The 20,928-nt window shown below is 39.2% G+C and overlaps 1 non-coding gene across 1 annotated transcript; it reads right to left on the bottom strand.

The window, feature by feature from the left end:
- Positions 1-15,599: 15,599 nt before the first annotated feature.
- Positions 15,600-15,707, bottom strand: LOC112787413 (small nucleolar RNA R71). The gene has a single exon (XR_003194828.1). It is a non-coding gene; the product is annotated as a small nucleolar RNA R71 (small nucleolar RNA).
- Between the last annotated feature and the right edge of the window lie 5,221 nt (positions 15,708-20,928).

The raw sequence follows: 20,928 nt of genomic DNA, 5'->3' as shown, positions 1-20,928 counted from the left end.
AGCATCATGATTGGAGAAGAAGTAGAAGTTCATGAAGTCATCTCCCTTGAACTCTACAAAATAGCCGAAAAGCCCTCTCCTGGGGCAAGGCTAGCTTTTCCTCATCTTATTTGCCATCTATGTTACTCAACTGGAGCTTTCATAGAAGGAGACATTCCCATTGAGGAAGAGAAGCCCATCACTAAGAAAAGGATGGAGCAAGCAAGAGAGCCCATTCATGGATCTCAAGAGACGCATGAAGCTCATCACCATGAGATCCCAGAGATGCCTCAAATGCATTTTCCTCCACAAAACTATTGGGAGCAAATCAACACCTCCCTAGGAGAATTAAGTTCCAACATAGGACAATTAAGGGTGGAACATCAAGAGCACTCCATCATCCTTCATGAAATAAGAGAAGATCAAAAATGAATGAGGGAGGAGCAACAAAGACAAGGAAGAGACATAGAAGAGCTCAAGGACATCATTGGTTTCTCAAGAAGGAAACGCCACCATCACTAAGGTGGACTCATTCCTTGTTCTTACATTCTCTATTTTTCGTTTTCTCTATGTTAAGTGCTTATCCATGTTTGTATCTTCATTACATGATCATTAGTATTTAGTAACTTTGTCTTAAAGTTATGAATGTCCTATGAATCCATCACCTCTCTTAAATGAAAACTGTTTTAATTCAAAAGAACAAGAAATACATGAGTTTCGAATTTATCCTTTAACTTAGTTTAATTATATTGATGTGGTGACAATGCTTCTTGTTTTCTGAATGAATGCTTGAACAGTGCATATGTCTTTTGAAGTTGTTGTTTTAGAATGTTAAATATGTTGGCTCTTGAAAGAATGATGACAAGGAGACATGTTATTTGATAATCTAAAAAATCATAAAAATGATTCTTGAAGCAAGAAAAAGCAGCAAAGAACAAAGCTTGCAGAAAAAAAATAGCGAAAAAAAATAGAAAAAAAAAGAGAGAAAAAGCAAGCAGAAAAAGCCAAAAGCTCTTAAAACCAAGAGGCAAGAGCAAAAAGCCAATAACCCTTAAAACCAAAAGGCAAGGGTAAATAAAAAGGATCCCAAGGCTTTGAGCATCAGTGGATAGGAGGGCCTAAAGGAATAAAATCCTGGCCTAAGCGGCTAAACCAAGCTGTCCCTAACCATGTGCTTGTGGCGTGAAGGTGTCAAGTAAAAACTTGAGACTGAGCGGTTAAAGTCAAGGTCCAAAGCAAAAAAAAGAGTGTTCTTAAGAACCCTGGACACCTCTAATTGGGGACTTTAGCAAAGCTGAGTCACAATCTGAAAAGGTTCACCCAATTATGTGTCTGTGGCATTTATGTATCCGGTGGTAATACTGGAAAACAAAGTGCTTAAGGCCACGGCCAAGACTCATAAAATAGCTGTGTTCAAGAATCATCATACTGAACTAGGAGAATCAATAACACCATCTGAACTCTGAGTTCCTATAGAAGCCAATCATTCTGAACTTCAATGGATAAAGTGAGATGCCAAAACTATTCAAGAGGCAAAAAGCTACAAGTCCCGCTCATCTGATTGGAGCTATGTTTCATTGATAGTTTGGAATTTATAGTATATTCTCTTCTTTTTATCCTATTTGATTTTCAGTTGCTTGGGGACAAGCAACAATTTAAGTTTGGTGTTGTGATGAGCGGATAATTTATACGCTTTTTGGCATTGTTTTTAGTATATTTTTAGTAGAATCTAGTTACTTTTAGGGATGTTTTTATTAGTTTTTATGTTAAATTCATATTTCTGGACTTTACTATGAGTTTGTGTGTTTTTCTGTGATTTCAGGTATTTTCTGGCTGAAATTGAGGGACTTGAGCAAAAATCAGATTCAGAGGTTGAAGGAGGACTGCTGATGCTGTTGGATTCTGACCTCCCTTCACTCAAAGTGGATTTTCTGGAGCTACAAAACTCAAAATGGCGCGCTTCCAATTGCGTTGGAAAGTAGACATCTAGGGCTTTCCAGCAATATATAATATTCCATACTTTGAACGAGTTTAGATGACGTAAAAGGGCGTTGAACGCCAGTTCTACGCTGCTGTCTGGAGTTAAACGCCAGAAACAAGTCACAAACCAGAGTTGAACGCCAGAATTAAGTTACAACCTGGCATTTAACTCCAGAAAGAGCCTCTGCACGTGTAACATTCAAGCTCAGCCCAAGCACACACCAAGTGGGCCCCGGAAGTTGATTTATGCATCAATTACTTACTTCTGTAAACCCTAGTAGCTAGTTTATTATAAATAGGACCTTTTACTATTGTATTAGACATCTTTGGAATCATATTTTGATCATTTTTAGATCTCTAGACCTCCATGGGAGGCTGGCCACTCGGCCATGCTTACCCTATGTTCACTTATGTATTTTTCAACGGTAGAGTTTCTACACTCCATAGATTAAGGTGTGGAGCTCTGCTGTTCCTCAAAGATTAATGCAAAGTACTACTGTTTTTCTATTCAATTCAACTTATTCCGCTTCTAAGATTTCATTCGCACTTCAACCTGAATGTGATGAACGTGACAACCATCATCATTCCTTATGAACGCGTGCCTGACAACCACTTCCGTTCTACCTTAGATTGAATGAGTATCTCTTAGATCTCTTAATCAGAATCTTCGTGGTATAAGCTAGATTGATGGCGGCATTCATGAGGGTCCGGAAAGTCTAAACCTTGTCTGTGGTATTCCAAGTAGGACTCTGGGATTGAATGACTGTGACGAACTTCAAACTCGCGAATACTGGGCATAGTGACAGACGCAAAAGGAGGGTGAATCCTATTCCAGTATGATCGAGAACCTCAGATGGTTAGCCGTGCTATGACAGAGCATTTGGACCATTTTCACAAGAGGATAGGATGCAGCCATTGGCAAGGGTGATGCCTCCAGACGATTAGCCATGCAGTGACAGCGCATCGGACCATTTTCCAGAGAGGATTAAAAGTAGCCATTGACAACGGTGATGTCCTTACATAAAGCCAGCCATAGAAAGGAGTAAGACTGATTGGATGAAGACAGCAGGAAAGCAGAGGTTTAGAGGGACGAAAGCATCTCCATGCATTTATCTGAAATTCTCACCAAGGATTTACATAAGTATTTCTATCCCTATTTTATTATTAATATTCAAAAACTCCATAACCATTCTATATCCGCGTGACTGAGATTTACAAGATGACCATAGCTTGCTTCATACCAACAATCTCCGTGGGATCGACCCTTACTCGCGTAAGGTTTATTACTTGGACGACCCAGTGCACTTGCTGGTTAGTTGTGCAAAGTTGTGATAAAGAGTTGAGATTACAATTGAGCGTACCATGTTGATGGCGCCATTGATGATCACAATTTCGTGCACCAAACACTTAACACACGGATCACGGCATCGAATGTGATAGAGCAGAGTTAAAATGTATAATTAAAAGATCTCTAAGAAGCAAGTTTTCAACCATGGAACAATTTTGGGAAGAAATTGTAATACCATGCTAATCATATGAATAAGTGGATAAAGACTTGATAAAACCATTCAATTAAACACAATATAAATCATAAAATAGTGATTTATTAACCTCCCCATACTTAAACATTAGCATGTCCTCATGCTTAGCTTAAGGAGATAAAATGAATGAGTAGGGAAATGTAAGACTCATGTAATACAATGCAACCTATATATATGAATGCAACTATATGATTCTTGTCTACTTGGTTAAAAATAAATAGGCTCTTCAAGACAAACACAAATCAAATTCCACTAATTCAAATTATATAGTAAAAACAGGTAACATTGTAAGAAGATAGCTCATGAAAGCAGGGAGCATAGAGTCAAGCATTGAACCCTCACTGATGGTGTATGTGCACTCTAGTCTCTCAAGTGTATAGGGTAATCACTCTATCCTTCTCTAATCATGCTTTCTGAATTTTGTTTTTCACCTAACTAATCAACAATATTTAATGTACCAATGCAACATCATGAGGTCTTTTTCAAGGTTGTAATGGGGCTAAGGTCAGGGTAAGGGTATACATATGGCTAAGTGAGCTATAAATTGAATATCTGACTAACCTAAGCTCTTATCTAGCATATATACACTCCATATAACTCTAGAATCATGCCTAACTACCCATAATTTTCACTTTTGCATTACATACTCATGTGTTAACCTTTTATCTTAACTTGTATCACATATGCATTGGGGTTTTACTTAACTTAGAATTGGGATAATTTTGTCCCCTTATTTAATTACTTATCTATTGAATATATATATATATATATTAAAAGTAAACATAACTTATCAATGCACATGGATTTTTAATTTTTCTAGTTTTACATGAGTAGATACCCAAATTCTCATTATTTTATAATGACACATTCCCTTATTAACCCATGTTCCCACAAATTTCCCATACTCAATTAACACACAATTTCTATCTTAAGCTAACCAAAGATTCAATTGGGATATTTAATTATTTTTCTGCTTAAGGCTAGTAATGTGGTAAAATATAGAACAGATGGGATAAAAAGGCTCAAAAAGGCTAACAAAGGTAATTTGAATGGTAGGCTTATTTGGGATAAGTGAGCTAAAATCAAATAATGGCCTCAGTCATATGTATGCATATAACACATTAAACATTGGACATATAGGATGAAACAAAATAAAGATTACAATCATAGAGAAGTAAACACACAAGAATAAAATATTCATGGTTAAGTAATGTAACCATGTAATTAAGCTCAAAATCTCACGGGTTGTGTGTTCTTAGCCTTTTAAACTATGTTCCAAATACAACTTCAAACAAATTTAATCACAAAAGTTTTGATTTAAGTTAGTGAAATTTTTCAAAAATAGGGTCTTGGAAGAAACTTATTATCTTCAATCAAGTAGAACATGCATGCAAATAACCTATTTCTATGCAATCTATCCTATTCTAGACAAAAGAAAAATTAACTAAATATCCTATTTTATTGGTGTTTAGGGAAGAGAATTTACCTCCGGAAGTCAGGTACTGACCGACCTCCCCACACTTAAGGCTTTGCACTCTCCACCATCGGGACCGTCATGGCTCCTTGTGCTGGTAAATGAAGCGGAGTCCGGGGTGTCTGGGTCTTTATCTGGTCTGTAGTTTCCCATAAGTAGCTCCTTAAGGTATGTGAATCGGTGCTAGTTACGACGCTCTCTTAGCTTTGCTTTGTGCTCCTACCGATCCAACCTTTCAAGTATTTCATAGAACAGTTGGTTTGTTGTAGGTGCTTGTGGTGTGGAAGAAGAGGGGGTGTCTTCTGCTGGAGGTCTGATATATTTCCCGTTAGGGATGTGCTGATCATCCCTTGGAAGCATGGCTTTGGTGTTTCCAGCCCTGTAGGAGACTTCGGCTGCTGAGACGAGGTCTGAAATCAAGGCGGGAAAAGGCAAGTTGCCCGCAATTTATACGTGTCCCATAGCACCCTGAATGTGTCTTGGTAAATTGAGGTGCTGGTCTGTAAGGATACACCAGAGTAAAACAGCCATGTCTGCAGTGAAGGAGGACTCGTGAGTGCTCGGAAAGACGTAATGAGACATAATCTGTGCCCATACTTGAGCCTCCAAGGTAAGTGCTGAAGCCGATATGCCCTTAGGTCAGGAACGATGGTATCCGTAGATCCATCTGCTGCCAAGTTGTGCTATGACTCTGAGAACGGCGTCCTAGTCAAATTGGTATGTCTGGCGCTTGAACGAGGCTTCTTGAAATGCGTCCAATCCTTCTGGAGCAGGGGGAAGATCTAAAGCTTGTTGAATGGCCTCTTCAGTTATGGGGACTTACTTCTGACGGACATAGAGAAACTGCATGGTTGGCATGTGAAGGTTGGAGTAGAATTCTACTACCCATGAAAGATTAACCTGCTGTGGCTGTCTCCGTAGGAATTCCCAGTGTCTTCACTCAATGCGGGGCTCAACAAAGTCAGCAATGTGGGTTGGGAGGATAAGAAGGTGTTCATTGTTATAGTTCCTTACTACCAAGATGGGAAACATCTGCTCACAATAGCGGTTAGGAAACCGCGCAGTGTCCTTTGCTGGAAAAGCTTTTTCTTTTTCATCGACCTTGATGATCCTCTTGATTTGTTTTGTTGAGGGTTTCACTGCTGTTGAAGATGGTTCTGTCACTAATGCTCTTTTTGTTCCGCTCCTTGCTAGTGGTTTGGGAGTAGCTTTTTTTTTACCTTTCTTGGTGGCCATCCTAAAAAAGCGAAAAAGAAAGTAAGTACATGTAAAGCTAAGGGTTCGAGCAAGGGAGCGAATATTAAGGGCGATAATCAATGCACAGTAAATAAGGATGTCGTTAACACATGGTCTAGACTACATGTGAAAAGTGCATCAAAGGTGATAGAGTAAGTGCATGTGATGGTAATTAAATGCAAGATGTTTATTGTCCTGCTGGCAAAGGCATGAGTAGCATAGATCAAGCATTCAATGTCCAAGTTAGATTACCAAGCCTTTCAAACTAATAACCTGTTTGTATTGACAATTATGTTTAATTAATAAAATATAAAAGGGGTTTTGTGAAAAACAGGCATTAGAATAGTAGAATAGAATAATTTAAAATAATGCACAATGCCATACGGGCTTTTTCACAAACACTTAGCATGCATGGTAAATATGTTGTTTGAAAATATAAAATAGAACATACAAGCAACCCTTTAAGGAAGTAATAAATAATTGTCAAACAGTTTCATCATAACCCACAAGCAAAATATAGAATTAAATAATGACCCAAATAAATTTGTAACACTAATTAAAGGAATAAAAAGAAGGAAAAAGAAAATATAGACAATGAAAGTAGAAAGAAAAATAAAGAAGAAAATATGAATAAAAGAAAAAGAATAATAATGAAGAAATAAAGAAGGAAGAAGAAAAGAACCTTGATAATGGATGTGAAAAAGAAAAAGGGAGAAAGTAAAAAAGTGAGAAAAAATAGAAAAGGAAGAAGAGAGATGAAGGAAGTTAGAAGGGATAAGAAAAATTAGGATTAGGGGAAGAAAATATAAGATATTTTGGCTGATTTGGATAAGCTGTGCGACGCATATGACGCGGATGCGTGAGTGACGCGGTCGCGTGGTGTGTGATTTTTGTCATGTGACGCGGACGCGTGGGTCACGCAGTCGCGTGACTTGATTTATGGGAATGGCGCGAGGGCAGCCATGCGTTTGCGCGACCCTCTGTTTAAAACCCATTTTGCCAAATTTGAGGGTGACGCGATCGCGTGGTCGATGCGACGTGTGAATGGCCATGTTTTGAGGACGACGCGGCTGCATGGGGCACGCGGTTGCGTGATGGGGCTGGTGCTTCCAGCATCATTCCAGCCCAGCTCCATCATAACTTGCTGTCATACACCTCTTTTACATCGATTTTTAGGGGCACGCGTTCGCGTGGGTGACGCGGACTGATGAGCGGATATTTTATACGCTTTTTGGGGTTAATTTCATATAGTTTTTAGTGTGTTTTAGTTAGTTTTTAGTTTATTTTCAGTAGTTTCTAGGAAAAATTCATATTTCTGGACTTTATTATGAGTTTGTGTGTTTTTCTGTGATTTCAGGTATTTTCTGGCTGAAATTGAGGGAGCTGAGCAAAAATCTGATTCAGGCTGAAAAAAGACTGCTGATGTTGTTGGATTCTGACCTCCCTACACTCAAAGTGGATTTTCTGGAGCTACAGAACTCCAAATGGCACGCTTCCAATTGCGTTGGAAAGTAGACATTCAGGGCTTTCCAGAAATATATAATAGTCTATACTTTGCTCAAGGATAGATAACGTAAACTGGCGTTCAACGCCAGTTCCATGCTGCAGTCTGACGTCCAGCGCCAGAAACAAGTTACAAAGTGGAGTTCAACGCTAGAAAAGGATCCAAAGCTGGCGTTGAACACCCAAAACAGATCTATGCACGTGATTAGCTTAAGTCTCAGCCCCAGCACACACCAAGTAGGCCCCAAAAGTGGATTTCTGCACCATCTATCATAGTTTGTTCATTTTCTGTAAACCTAGGTTACTAGTTTAGTATTTAAACAACTTTTAGAGGTTTATTTCGCACCTCATAACATATTAGATCTGAACTTTGTATCTTTTGATGGCATGAGCCTGTAAACTCCATTGTTGGGGGTGAGGAGCTCTGCTGTGTCTCGATGAATTAATGCAAGTATTTCTGTTTTCCATTCAAACACACGTGTTCCTATCTAAGATATCCATTCACACTTCAATATGAATGTGATGAACGTGACAATCATCATCATTCCTCCACGAACGCGTGCCTGACAACCACTTATGTTCCACCGTAGAATGAATGAATATCTCATAGATCTCTTAATCAGAATCTTCGTGGTATAAGCTAGATTGATGGCAGCATTCAAGAGAATCTGGAAAGTCTAAACCTTGTCTGTGGTATTCCGAGTAGGATTCAGGGATTGAATGACTGTGACAAGCTTCAAACTCGCGAATGCTGGGCGTAGTGATAGACGCAAAAGGATAGTAAATCCTATTCCGGTACGATTGAGAACCTGCAGATGATTAGCCGTGCGGTGACAGCGCATTTAGACCCTTTTCACTGGAAGGATGGATGGTAGCCATTGACAACGGTGATCCACCTACACACAGCTTGCCATAGGAGGACGTGCGTGCGTGAATCAGAAAACAGAGGAAAGTAGAATTTAAGAAGACAAAGCATCTCCAAAACTCCAACATATTCTCCATCATTGCATACAAGTATAATTTGTGTTCTGCCCTTTTATCCCTTGCAATCAAATTTGATAAGTGAATTATTTTATTGTTTTCCTGACTAAGAGTTACAAGATAACCATAGATTGCTTCAAGCCAACAATCTCCGTGGGATCGACCCTTACTCACGTATGGTATTACTTGGACGACCCAGTGCACTTGCTGGTTAGTTGTGCGGAATTACATTGTAAAGTAATTTTCGTGCACCGCGGATGTGTGGGAAGGCTATTTTGCAAATGACGCGGCCACGTCATTAACGCGGTCGTGTGGGCATGATTGTGCCTAGGGCACGCCTCCAGCCACGCTTTCGCGTGACTTTCTGTTCAATTTTCTTTTCTTCATAACGCGTCGCGTGCGTTTTTTTTTTTTTAGATATGCAGAATGCTAATGCAAACTTATATGCAGCTATATGCAGGGGTGATGAGAAGAGTCATTAACATCATAAAAATAAAATAAAGTAAAAATAAAGCTAAGACTGAAACGGAACGATCATACCATGGTGGGTTGTCTCCCACCTAGCACTTTGCTTTTACGTCCTTAAGTTGGACACTCTTTAGGCTCATTCTGCTTCTATCAGTGGGTCTTCCAAGAGGAAAACCTCTAGTTCTTTATTATCCTTCATCTTCTCACCATGGTAAAGCTTCAGGCGATGTCCATTGACCTTCAAAAATTTGGAGCTAGTAGGATGACGTAGGTGGAAAATTCCGTATGGCTCTGCCTTTTCTACTTTGTAGGGACCTTCCCATCTTGATCTTAGTTTACCTGGCATAAGCCTTAGTCTGGAGTTATAAAGAAGAACTAACTCCCCTGGTCTGAATTCTCTCCTTTTTATATACTTGTCATGGACAGCCTTCATTTTCTCCTTATAACGTCTGGAGTTGTCATATGCTTCTAGGCGAAGATTCTCCAGTTCTGCTAGTTGTAGTTTTCTTTCAGCACCAGCTTTTTTAAGATTTATGTTGCACTCCCTCACAGCCCAGAAAGCCTTGTGTTCCACCTCTACTGGGAGGTGGCAAGCCTTTCCGTATACTAAGCAGAAGGGGCTCATCCCAATGGGTGTCTTGTACGCTGTTCTATATGCCCAGAGTGCATCTTGTAGCCAGGCACTCCAGTCCTTCCTATGAGGTTTTACTATCTTTTCCAGAATACGCTTAATTTCTCTATTAAAGACTTCTGCTTGTCCATTGGTCTGGGAATGATAAGCTGTTGCTACTTTGTGAATTATCCCATGCTTCTTGAGTAATCCTGTTAGTCTCCTGTTACAAAAATAGGTGCCTTGATCTCTCACGATTGCTCGTGGTGATCCAAAGCGACAGATAATATGGTTTCTAACAAAGGAAACAACAGTGTTAGCATCATTATTGCGGGTAGGAATTGCTTCCACCCATTTAGAAACATAATCTATAGCTAACAGCATATAAAAGTAACCATTAGAATTTGGAAATCGACCCATGAAGTCAATGCCCCAAACATCAAAAATTTCACAGAAAAGCATAATCTATTGAGGCATCTCATCCCTCTTGAATATATTACCAAACCTTTGGCATGGGGAACAAGATTTACAAAATTCACCAGCGTCTTTAAAAAGAGTAGGCCACCAGAATCCACAGTCTAGAATTTTTCTAGCTGTTCTCTGAGGGCCAAAATGTCCTCCACTCTCAGATGAGTGGCAGGCCTCTAAAATGGACTGGAATTCTGATTGAGGCACACACCGTCTAATTACCTGATCAGCACCACACCTCCATAAATATGGATCATCCCATATAAAATATTTTGACTCACTTTTCAGCTTGTCTCTTTGATGCTTAGTAAAATTTGGAGGAAAAGTGTGGCTAACTAGATAATTAGCTACAGGTGCATACCAAGGAACTACTTCAGATACTGCATGTAAGCTATCAAATGGGAAATTATCATTTATAGCAGTGGAGTCATCCTTAATGTGCTCAAGGCGACTCAGGTGATCTGCCACTAAATTCTGGTTACCACTCTTATCTTTAATTTCTAAATCAAATTCTTGCAGCAGCAGTATCCAATGTATTAGCCTTGGTTTAGATTCCTTTTTTGCTAATAAATATTTTAGAGCTGCATGGTCTGAGTACACTACTACCTTAGTACCAAGTAAATAGGCTTGAAATTTATCTAGAGCAAAAACAATAGCTAGAAGCTCTTTTTCAGCAGTAGTGTAATAAGATTGAGCAGCTTTTAAAGTCTTAGATGCATAAGCGATTACAAAAGGATCCTTACCTTCGCGCTGAGCCAACGCCGCTCCTACTTCATGGTTGGAAGCATCACACATAATTTTGAATGGCTGGCTCCAGTCTGGTCCTCTTACAATTGGAGCTTGAGTCAGGGCGATCTTCAGCTTATCCAATGCTTGCATATAGCTCTCACTGAACTCGAACTCAATATCTTTCTGCAGCAATATGGATAAAGGAAATGCTACCTTACTGAAGTCCTTAATAAATCTCCTGTAAAAACCTGCGTGGCCAAGGAACGAACGGACTTCCCTCACGGAGGAGGGGTAAGGTAAACTAGAAATAACATCCACCTTTGCTGGATCTACAGAAATGCCAGTATTAGACACAACATGTCCTAGTACAATTCCTTGTTTTACCATAAAGTGACATTTTTCAAAATTTAATACAAGGTTTGTACTAACACATCTGTCTAACACTCTAGATAAACTATCCAAGCAAAGGCTAAATGAATCACCATATACGCTAAAATCATTGATGAGCGGATAATTCATACGCTTTTTGACATTGTTTTTAGTATGTTTTTAGTAGGATCTAGTTACTTTTAGGGATGTTTTCATTAGTTTTTATGTTAAATTCACATTTCTGGAATTTACTATGAGTTTGTGTACTTTTCTGTGATTTCAGGTATTTTCTGGCTGAAATTGAGGGACTTGAGCAGAGATCAGATTCAGAGGTTGAAAAAGGACTGCTGATGCTGTTGGATTCTGACCTCCCTGCACTCAAAGTGGATTTTCTGAAGCTACAGAACTCGAAATGGCGCACTTCCAATTGCGTTGGAAAGTAGACATCCAGAGCTTTCCAGCAATATATAATAGTTCATACTTTGGCCAAGAATAGACGACGTAAACTGGCGGTCAACGCCAGCTCTCTGCCCAAATCTGGCGTCCAGCGCAAGAAAAGGAGCCAAAACCAGAGTTGAACGCCCAAACTGGCACAAAAGCTAGAGTTCAACTCCAAGAAGGACCTCTACATGTGCAACACTCAAGCCCAGCCCAAGCACACATCAAGTGGGCCCCGGAAGTAGATTTATGCATCAATTACTTACTCATGTAAACCTTAGTGACTAGTTTATTATAAATAGGACCTTTTACTATTGTATTAGTCATCCTGGATCTTTAGATTATCTTTTGATCTATTGATCACATTTTAGGGGGCTGGCCATCTCGGCCATGCCTGGACCTTTCACTTATGTATTTTTAACGGTAGAGTTTCTACACTCCATAGATTAAGGTGTGGAGCTCTGCTGTTCCTCAAAGATTAATGCAAAGTACTTCTGTTTTCTATTCAATTCATCTTATTTCGCTTCTAAGATATCCATTCGCACCCAAGAACGTGATGAAGGTGATGATTATGTGTGATGCTCATCACCATTCTCCCCTATGAACACGTGCCTGACAAACACTTCCGTTCTATATGAAATAAGCTAAAATGAATATCTCTTAGGTCTCCTAACCAAAATCTTCGTGGCGTAAGCTAGAATGATGGCGGCATTCAAGAGAATCCGGAAAGTCTAAACCTTGTCTGTGGTATTCCGAGTAGGATTCAATGATTGAATGACTGTGACGAGCTTCAAACTCGCGATTGTTGGGCGTTAGTGACAGACGCAAAGGGAGGGTGAATTCTATTCCAGCATGATCGGGAACCGACAGATGAATAGCCGTGCCGTGACAGGGTGCGTGAGCATATTATTCACTAAGAGGAGGGGATGTAGCCACTGACAACGGTGATGCCCTTGCATAAAGCCAGCCATGGAAAGGAGTAAGACTGGTTGGATGAAGATAGCAGGAAAGCAGAGGTTCAGAGGAACGAAAAGCATCTCCATTCGCTTATCTGAAATTCCTACCAATGATTTACATAAGTACCTCTATCCCTATTCTATTATTTATTATTCGAAAACATCATTATCAATTTATATCTGCCTGACTGAGATTTGCAAGCTGACCATAGCTTGCTTCATACCAACAATCTCCGTGGATTCGTCCCTTGCTCACGTAAGGTATTACTTGGACGACCCAGTGCACTTGCTGGTTAGTTGTATCGAAGTTGTGAACCATGGTATTGGCACCATGTTCTTGGCGCCAATGCCAGGGAAAGAAAGAGCCATGAATTTTACATAATTAAAGTGTAATCACGATTACGCGTACCAAGTTGCTCACGTTGCCAGGGATTGTTCGAGCCTGGACATCACAATTTCGTGCACCAAGTTTTTGGCGCCGTTGCCGGGGATTGTTCGAGTTTGGACAACTGACGGTTCATCTTGTTGCTCAGATTAGGTAAAGTTCTTTTTTGTTTTGTTTTCAAAAATTTTTCAAAAACCTTTCAAAATTTTCTCACCTGTTTTCGAAAAAATTTTTTAGATTCAAAATTTTTAAGAATGAATTCTAGTGTTTCATGAAGCATGTTGAAGCCTGGCTGGCTGTAAAGCCATGTCCTATTCCTTTGGGAATGAGTATGTCAGGCGTGTCAAGTCTGAATTACATGCTGAAGCTTGGCTGGCCATTGGCCATGTCTAGTGTTTTGGACCGGAGCTTTCATTGAAAGCTTGGCTGGCTAGTGAGCTATGTCTAATTCCTGGACTGAAGCTTCAGACTAAGAATGCAAGATTCCTGGAATTCATATAAAAAATTTTGGAATCCTTATTTTTCTTTTTCATATAATTTTCGAAAAAAAAAATCCAAAAAAATTTGAAAATCATAAAAATCAAAAATATTTTTGTTTCTTGTTTGAGTCTTGAGTCATATCATAAGTTTGGTGTCACTTGCATATGCATCTAGCATTTTTCGAAAAATTTCATGCATTCATAGTGTTCTTCATGATCTTCAAGTTGTTCTTGGTAAGTCTTCTTGTTTGATCTTGATGATTTTTTGTTTTGTGTCTTTTCTTGTTTTTCATATGCATTCTTGAATTCTTAGTGCGTAAGTATTAAAGAATTCTAAGTTCGGTGTCTTGCATGTTTTCTTTGCATTAAAAATTTTTCAAAAATATGTTCTTGGTATTCATCATGATCTTCAAAGTGTTCTTGGTGTTCATCTTGAAATTCATAGCATTCTTGCATGCATTCATTGTTTTGATCTAAAAATTTCATGCATTGCATAATTTTCATGTTTTTCATAAAAATTTCAAAAATCAAAAAAATATCTTTCCCATTTTCTCTCATCAAATTCGAAAATTTGGATTGACTTTTTCAAAAATTTTTAAAATCAAATTGTTTTCATGAGTCAAATCAAATTTTCAATTTGAAAATCTTATTTTTTTCAAAATTCTTTACAAAAATCAAATCTTTTTCAAAATTCTTAGTTATTTTCGAAAATTCAAAAAAATATTTTTCAAAAATCTTTTTCTTATTTTTATATCAAATTTTCGAAAATAACATAATCAATTAATGTTTTGATTCAAAAATTTGAAGTTTGTTACTTGCTTGTTAAGAAAGATTCAAACTTTAAGTTCTAGAATCATATCTTGTGATTTCTTATGAATCAAGTCATTAATTGAGATTTTAAAAATCAAATCTTTTTCAAAACTAATTTCTATCATATCTTTTCAAAAATATCTTCTTATCTTACTTTTTTCAAAAATATGATTTCAAAAATATCTTTTCTAACCTCCTAACTTCTTATCCTTTCAAAATTTGTTTCAACTAACTAACTAACTTTTTGTTTGTTTCTTAACTTTTTTAAAACTACCTAACTAACTCTCTCTCTCTAATTTTCGAAAATATCTCCCCTCTTTTTCAAAAATTTCTTTTTAATTAACTAATTATTCTTATTTTTATTTTTGATTTTAAAAATTTTCGAAAATTACTAACATTTTTCAAAAACCATTTTCGAAAATCACTAACTCTTTTTCAAAAAAATATTTTCGAAAATTCTCCCTCTCCCATCTCATTCTATTTATTCATTCATATCCTAACATCTCATCTCACATATCTAGCCTCCTCACATTTGTGTTTCTTCCATTATATTACATTCTTTGTCTCCCCCTCTTCTTCTACTCACACAGGGATCCCTATACTGTGGTATAAAGGATCTCTATTATTATTATTATTTTTCTGTGCCTTCTTCTTTGTCATATGAGCAGGAGCAAGGATAAGAACATTCTTGTGGAAGCAGATCCAGAACCTAAAAGGACTCTGAAGAAAAAATTTAGAGAAGCTAAAATACAACAATCCAGAGATAACCTTTCAGAAATTTTCGAACAGGAAGAGGAGATGGCAGCCGAAAATAATAATAATGTAAGGAAGATGCTTGGTGACTTTACTGCACCTAATTCCAATTTACATGGAAGAAGCATCTCCATTCCTGCCATTGGAGCAAACAACTTTGAGCTGAAACCTCGATTAGTTTCTTTGATGCAGCAGAACTGCAAGTTTCACGGACTTCCATCTGAAGATCCTTTTCAGTTCTTAACTGAATTCTTGCAGATATGTGATACTGTTAAGACTAATGGAGTAGATCCTGAAGTCTACAGGCTCATGCTTTCCCTTTTGCTGTAAGAGACAGAGCTAGATTATGGTTGGATTCTCAACCCAAAGACAGCCTGAACTCTTGGGATAAGCTGGTCACGGCTTTCTTAGCCAAGTACTTTCCTCCTCAAAAGCTGAGCAAGCTTAGAGCTGATGTTCAAACCTTCAGACAGAAAGAAGGTGAATCCCTCTATGAAGCTTGGGAAAGATACAAACAGTTGACCAAAAAGTGTCCTTCTGACATGCTTTCAGAATGGACCATCCTAGATATATTCTATGATGGTTTATCTGAGCTATCAAAGATGTCACTGGACACTTCTGCAGGTGGGTCCAATCACCTAAAGAAAACGCCTGCAGAAGCTCAAGAACTCATTGACATGGTTGCTAATAACCAGTTCATGTACACTTCTGAAAGGAATCCTGTGAATAATGGGACGCCTATGAAGAAGGGAGTTCTTGAAGTTGATACTCTGAATGCCATATTGGCTCAGAATAAAATATTGAATCAGCAAGTCAATATGATCTCTCAGAGTCTGCATGGAATGCAAGCTACATCCAACAGTACTCAAGAGGCTTCTTATGCAGAAGAAGCTTATGATCCTGAGAACCCTGCAATAGCAGAGGTGAATTACTTAGGTGAACCTTATGGAAACACCTATAACTCATCATGGAGAAATCATCCAAATTTCTCATGGAAGGATCAAAAGCCTCAACAAGGCTTTAATAATGGTGGAAGAAATAGGTTTAACAATAATAAACCTTTTCCATCATCCACTCAGCAACAGACAGAGAACTCTGAACAAAATGCTTCTAATTTAGCAAATCTAGTCTCTGATCTATCCAAGGCCACTGTGAGCTTCATGAATGAAACAAGGTCTTCCATCAGAAATTTGGAAGCACAAGTGGGCCAGCTGAGTAAAAGGATCACTGAAATCCCTCCCAGTACTCTCCCAAGCAATACAGAAGAGAATCCAAAAGGAGAGTACAAGGCCATTGACATAAGCAAAATGGCCGAACCCAATGAGGGAGAGGAGGACATGAATCCCAAGGAGGAAGACCTCCTGGGACGTCCAGTGACCAATAAGGAGCTTCCCTCTGAGGAACCAAAGGAATCTGAGACTCATCTAGAGACCATAGAGACTCCATTGAACCTCCTTATGCCCTTCATGAGCTCTGATGAGTATTCCTCTTCTGAAGAGAATGAGGATGTTACTAAAGAGCAAACCGCCAAGTTTCTTGGTGCAATCATGAAGCTGAATGCCAAATTATTTGGCATTGATACTTGGGAAGTTGAACCTCCCTTGTTCATCAATGAACTGAGTGATCTGGATCAACTGACATTGCCTCAGAAGAGACAGGATCTTGGAAAGTTCATAATACCCTGTACCATAGGCACCATGATCTTTAAGGCTCTATGTGACCTTGGTTCAGGAATAAACTTCATGCCCCTCTCTGTAATAGAGAAACTGGAAATCTATGGGGTGCAAGCTGCTAAAATCTCATTAGAGATGGCAGACAATTCAAGAAAATAGGCATATGGACAAGTAGAGGACGTATTAGTAAAGGTTGAAGGCCTTTACATCCTTGCTGATTTCATAGTCCTGGATACTGGAAAGGAAGAGGACGAATCCATCATCCTAGGAAGACCTTTCCTGGCCACAGCAAGAGCTGTGATTGATGTTGACAGAGGTGAAATAGTCCTTCAATGGAATGAGGACTCCCTTGTGTTTAAAACTCAAGGATCTCCCTCTGCAACCATGGAGAGGAAGCATGAAAAGCTTCTCTAAAAGCAGAGTCAACCCAAGCCCTCACAGTCAAACTCTAAGTTTGGTGTTAGGAGGCCACAACCAAACTCTAAGTTTGGTGTTGAACTCCCATATCCAAACTCTAAGTTTGGTGTTGGAAAGTCTCAACAAAGCTCTGCACATCTGTGAGGCTCCATGAGAGCCCACTGTCAAGCTATTGACATTAAAGAAGCGCTTGTTGGGAGGCAACCCAATTTTTATTTATCTAACTATATTTTTCTTAGTTATATGTCTTTGTAGGTTCATGATCATGTGGAGTCACAAAATAAATATAAAAATTGAAAACGGAATCAAAAACAGCAGAAGAAAAATCACACCCTGGAGGAAGCATCTGTCTGGCGTTCAGCGCCAGAACAGAGCATGGTTCTGGCGCTGAACGCCCAAAATGGGCAGCTTCTGGGCACTGAACACCAGAACAGGCATGGTTCTGGCATTCAACGCCAGAAATGGCATACTAATGGGCGTTGAACGCCCAAAATGGCCACCAACCTGGCGCTGAACGCCCAGAGTTGTGTGCAAAGGCATTTTTACATGCCTAATGGGTGCAGGGATGTAAATCCTTGAACACCTCAGGATCTGTGGACCCCACAGGATCCACTCAGGATCTGTGGACCCCACAGGATCCACTCAGGACCTGTGGACCCCACAGGATCCCCACCTACCTCCACTCACTTCTTCTCACCACTCTCTTTCACACAACCACATAAACACTCTTCCCCAAAAATCCTTCACCAATCACCTCAAACCTCTCTTCCCCATCACCTCTTCACCACTCACATCCATCCACTCTTCCCCAAAAACCTACCTCATAAACTCCACCTACCTTCAAAATTCAAAACCAATTTCCCACCCAAACCCACCCATATAGCCGAAACCTTAACCCCCTCCCTTCCCTATATAAAGCCCTCCATTCTTCATCAAACTCACACAACACACCCCTCTACACTCCTCTTGGCCAAAACCACATCTCCCTCTCCCTCTCCATATTTCTTCTTCTTCTTCTTCTATTCCTTTGTTTATTGCTCGAGGGCGAGCAATATTCTAAGTTTGGTGTGGTGAAAGCATAAGCTTTTTGTTTTTCCATTACCATTGATGGCACCTAAGACCGGAGAATCCTCTAGAAAGGGGAAGGGGAAGACAAAAGCTTCCACCTCCGAGTCATGGGAGATGGAAAGATTCATCTCCAAAGCCCATCAAGACCACTTCTATGATGTTGTGGCCAAGAAGAAGGTGATCCCCGAGGTCCCTTTCAAACTCAAAAGAAATGAGTATCCGGAGATCCGACATGAAATTCAAAGAAGAGGTTGGAAAGTTCTATCAAATCCCATCCAACAAGTCGGCATCCTAATGGTTCAAGAGTTCTATGCTAATGCATGGATCACCAAGAACCATGATCAAAGTAAGAACCCGGATCCAAAGAACTATGTTACAATGGTTCGGGGGAAATACTTGGATTTTAGTCCGGAAAATGTGAGGTTGGCGTTTAACTTGCCCATGATGCAAGGAGATGAACGCCCCTACACAAGGAGAGTCAACTTTGATCAAAGGTTGGACCAAGTCCTTATGGACATATGTGTAGAAGGAGCTCAATGGAAGGTTGACTCCAAAGGCAAGCCGGTTCAACTAAGAAGATTGGACCTCAAGCCTGTAGCTAGAGGATGGTTGGAGTTTATTCAATGCTCAATCATTCCCACTAGCAACCGGTCTGAAGTTACTATGGACCGGGCCATCATCATCCAAAGCATCATGATTGGAGAAGAGGTGGAAGTTCATGAGATTATACCTCAAGAACTCTACAAGGTGGCTGACAAGTCCTCCACTATGGCAAGGTTAGCCTTTCCTCACCTCATTTGCCACCTATGCAATTCAGCTGGGATTGACATAGAGGGAGATATCCTCATTAAAGAGGACAAGCCCATCGCTAAGAAAAAGATGGAGCAAGCAAGAGAGCCCAGTCATGGAGCTCAAGAGGCGCAAGAAGCTCATTTCCATGAGATCCCGGAGATGCCTTAAATGCACTTTCCTCCACAAAATTATTAGGAGCAAATCAACACCTCCCTAGGAGAATTGAGTTCCAATATGGGACAACTAAGGGTGGAACATCAAGAGCACTCCATCAAGCTTCATGAAATAAGAGAAGATCAAAAAGCAATGAGGGAGGAGCAACAAAGACAAGGAAGAGACATAGAAGAGCTCAAGGACATCACCGGTTCCTCAAGAAGGAAACGCCACCATCACTAAAGGTGGATTCATTCCTTGTTCTTATTTCTTCTGTTTTTCGTTTCTATGTTATGTGCTTATCTGTGTTTGTGTCTTCATTACATGATCATTAGTAGTTAGTAACTGTGTCTTAAAGTTATAAATGTCCTATGAATCCATCACCTCTCTTAAATGAAAAATGTTTTAATTCAAAAGAACAAGAAGTACATGAGTTTCGAATTTATCCTTGAACTTAGCTTAATTATATTGATGTGGTGACAATGCTTCTTGTTTTCTGAATGCATGATTGAACAGTGCATATGTCTTTTGAAGTTGTTGTTTAAGAATGTTAAATATGTTGGCTCTTGAAAGAATGATGACTAGGAGACATGTTATTTGATAATCTGAAAAATCATAAAAATGATTCTTGAAGCAAGAAAAAGCAGCAAAGAACAAAGCTTGCAGAAAAAAAAAATAATAGGCGAAAAAAAAATTTAGAAAATAGAAAGAAAAAGCAAGCAGAAAAAGCCAAAAGCTCTTAAAACCAAGAGGCAAGAGCAAAAAGCCAATAACCCTTAAAAAAGCAAAAGGCAAGGGCAAATAAAAAGGATCCCAAGGCTTTGAGCATCAGTGGATAGGAGGGCCTAAAGGAATAAAATCCTGGTCTAAGCGGCTAAACCAAGCTGCCCCTAACCATGTGCTTGTGGCGTGTAGGTGTCAAGTGAGAAACTGAGACTGAGCGGTTAAAGTCAAGGTCCAAAGCAAAAAAAGAGTGTGCTTAAGAACCCTGGACACCTCTAATTGGGGACTTTAGCAAAGCTGAGTCACAATCTGAAAAGGTTCACCCAATTATGTGTCTGTGGCATTTATGTATCCGGTGGTAATACTAGAAAACAAAGTGCTTAGGGCCACGGCCAAGACTCATAAAGAAGCTGTGTTCAAGAATCATCATACTGAACTAGGAGAGTCAATAACACTATTCGAAATCTGAAGTTCCTATAGATGCCAATCATTCTGAACCTCAATGGATAAAGTGAGATGCCAAAACTATTCAAGAGGCAAAAAGCTATAAGTCCCGCTCATATGATTGAAGCTCTGTTTCATTGATAGTTTGGAATTTATAGTATATTCTCTTCTTTTTATCCTATTTGATTTTCAGTTGCTTGGGGATAAGCAACAATTTAAGTTTGGTGTTGTGATGAGCGGATAATTTATACGCTTTTTGACATTGTTTTTAGTATGTTTTTAGTAGGATCTAGTTACTTTTAGGGATGTTTTCATTAGTTTTTATGTTAAATTCACATTTCTGGACTTTACTATGAGTTTGTGTGCTTTTCTGTGATTTCAGGTATTTTTTGGCTGAAATTGAGGGACTTGAGCAGAAATCAGATTCAGAGGTTGAAAAAGGACTGCTGATGCTGTTGGATTCTGACCTCCCTGCACTCAAAGTGGATTTTCTGGGCTA

This window comes from Arachis hypogaea, chromosome 20 (assembly GCF_003086295.3).
Source record: "Arachis hypogaea cultivar Tifrunner chromosome 20, arahy.Tifrunner.gnm2.J5K5, whole genome shotgun sequence".
NCBI classification, from domain to species: Eukaryota; Viridiplantae; Streptophyta; class Magnoliopsida; order Fabales; family Fabaceae; genus Arachis; species Arachis hypogaea.
Note: the sequence above shows the minus strand (reverse complement) of the source record. Positions and strands in the feature narration are given on the sequence as shown.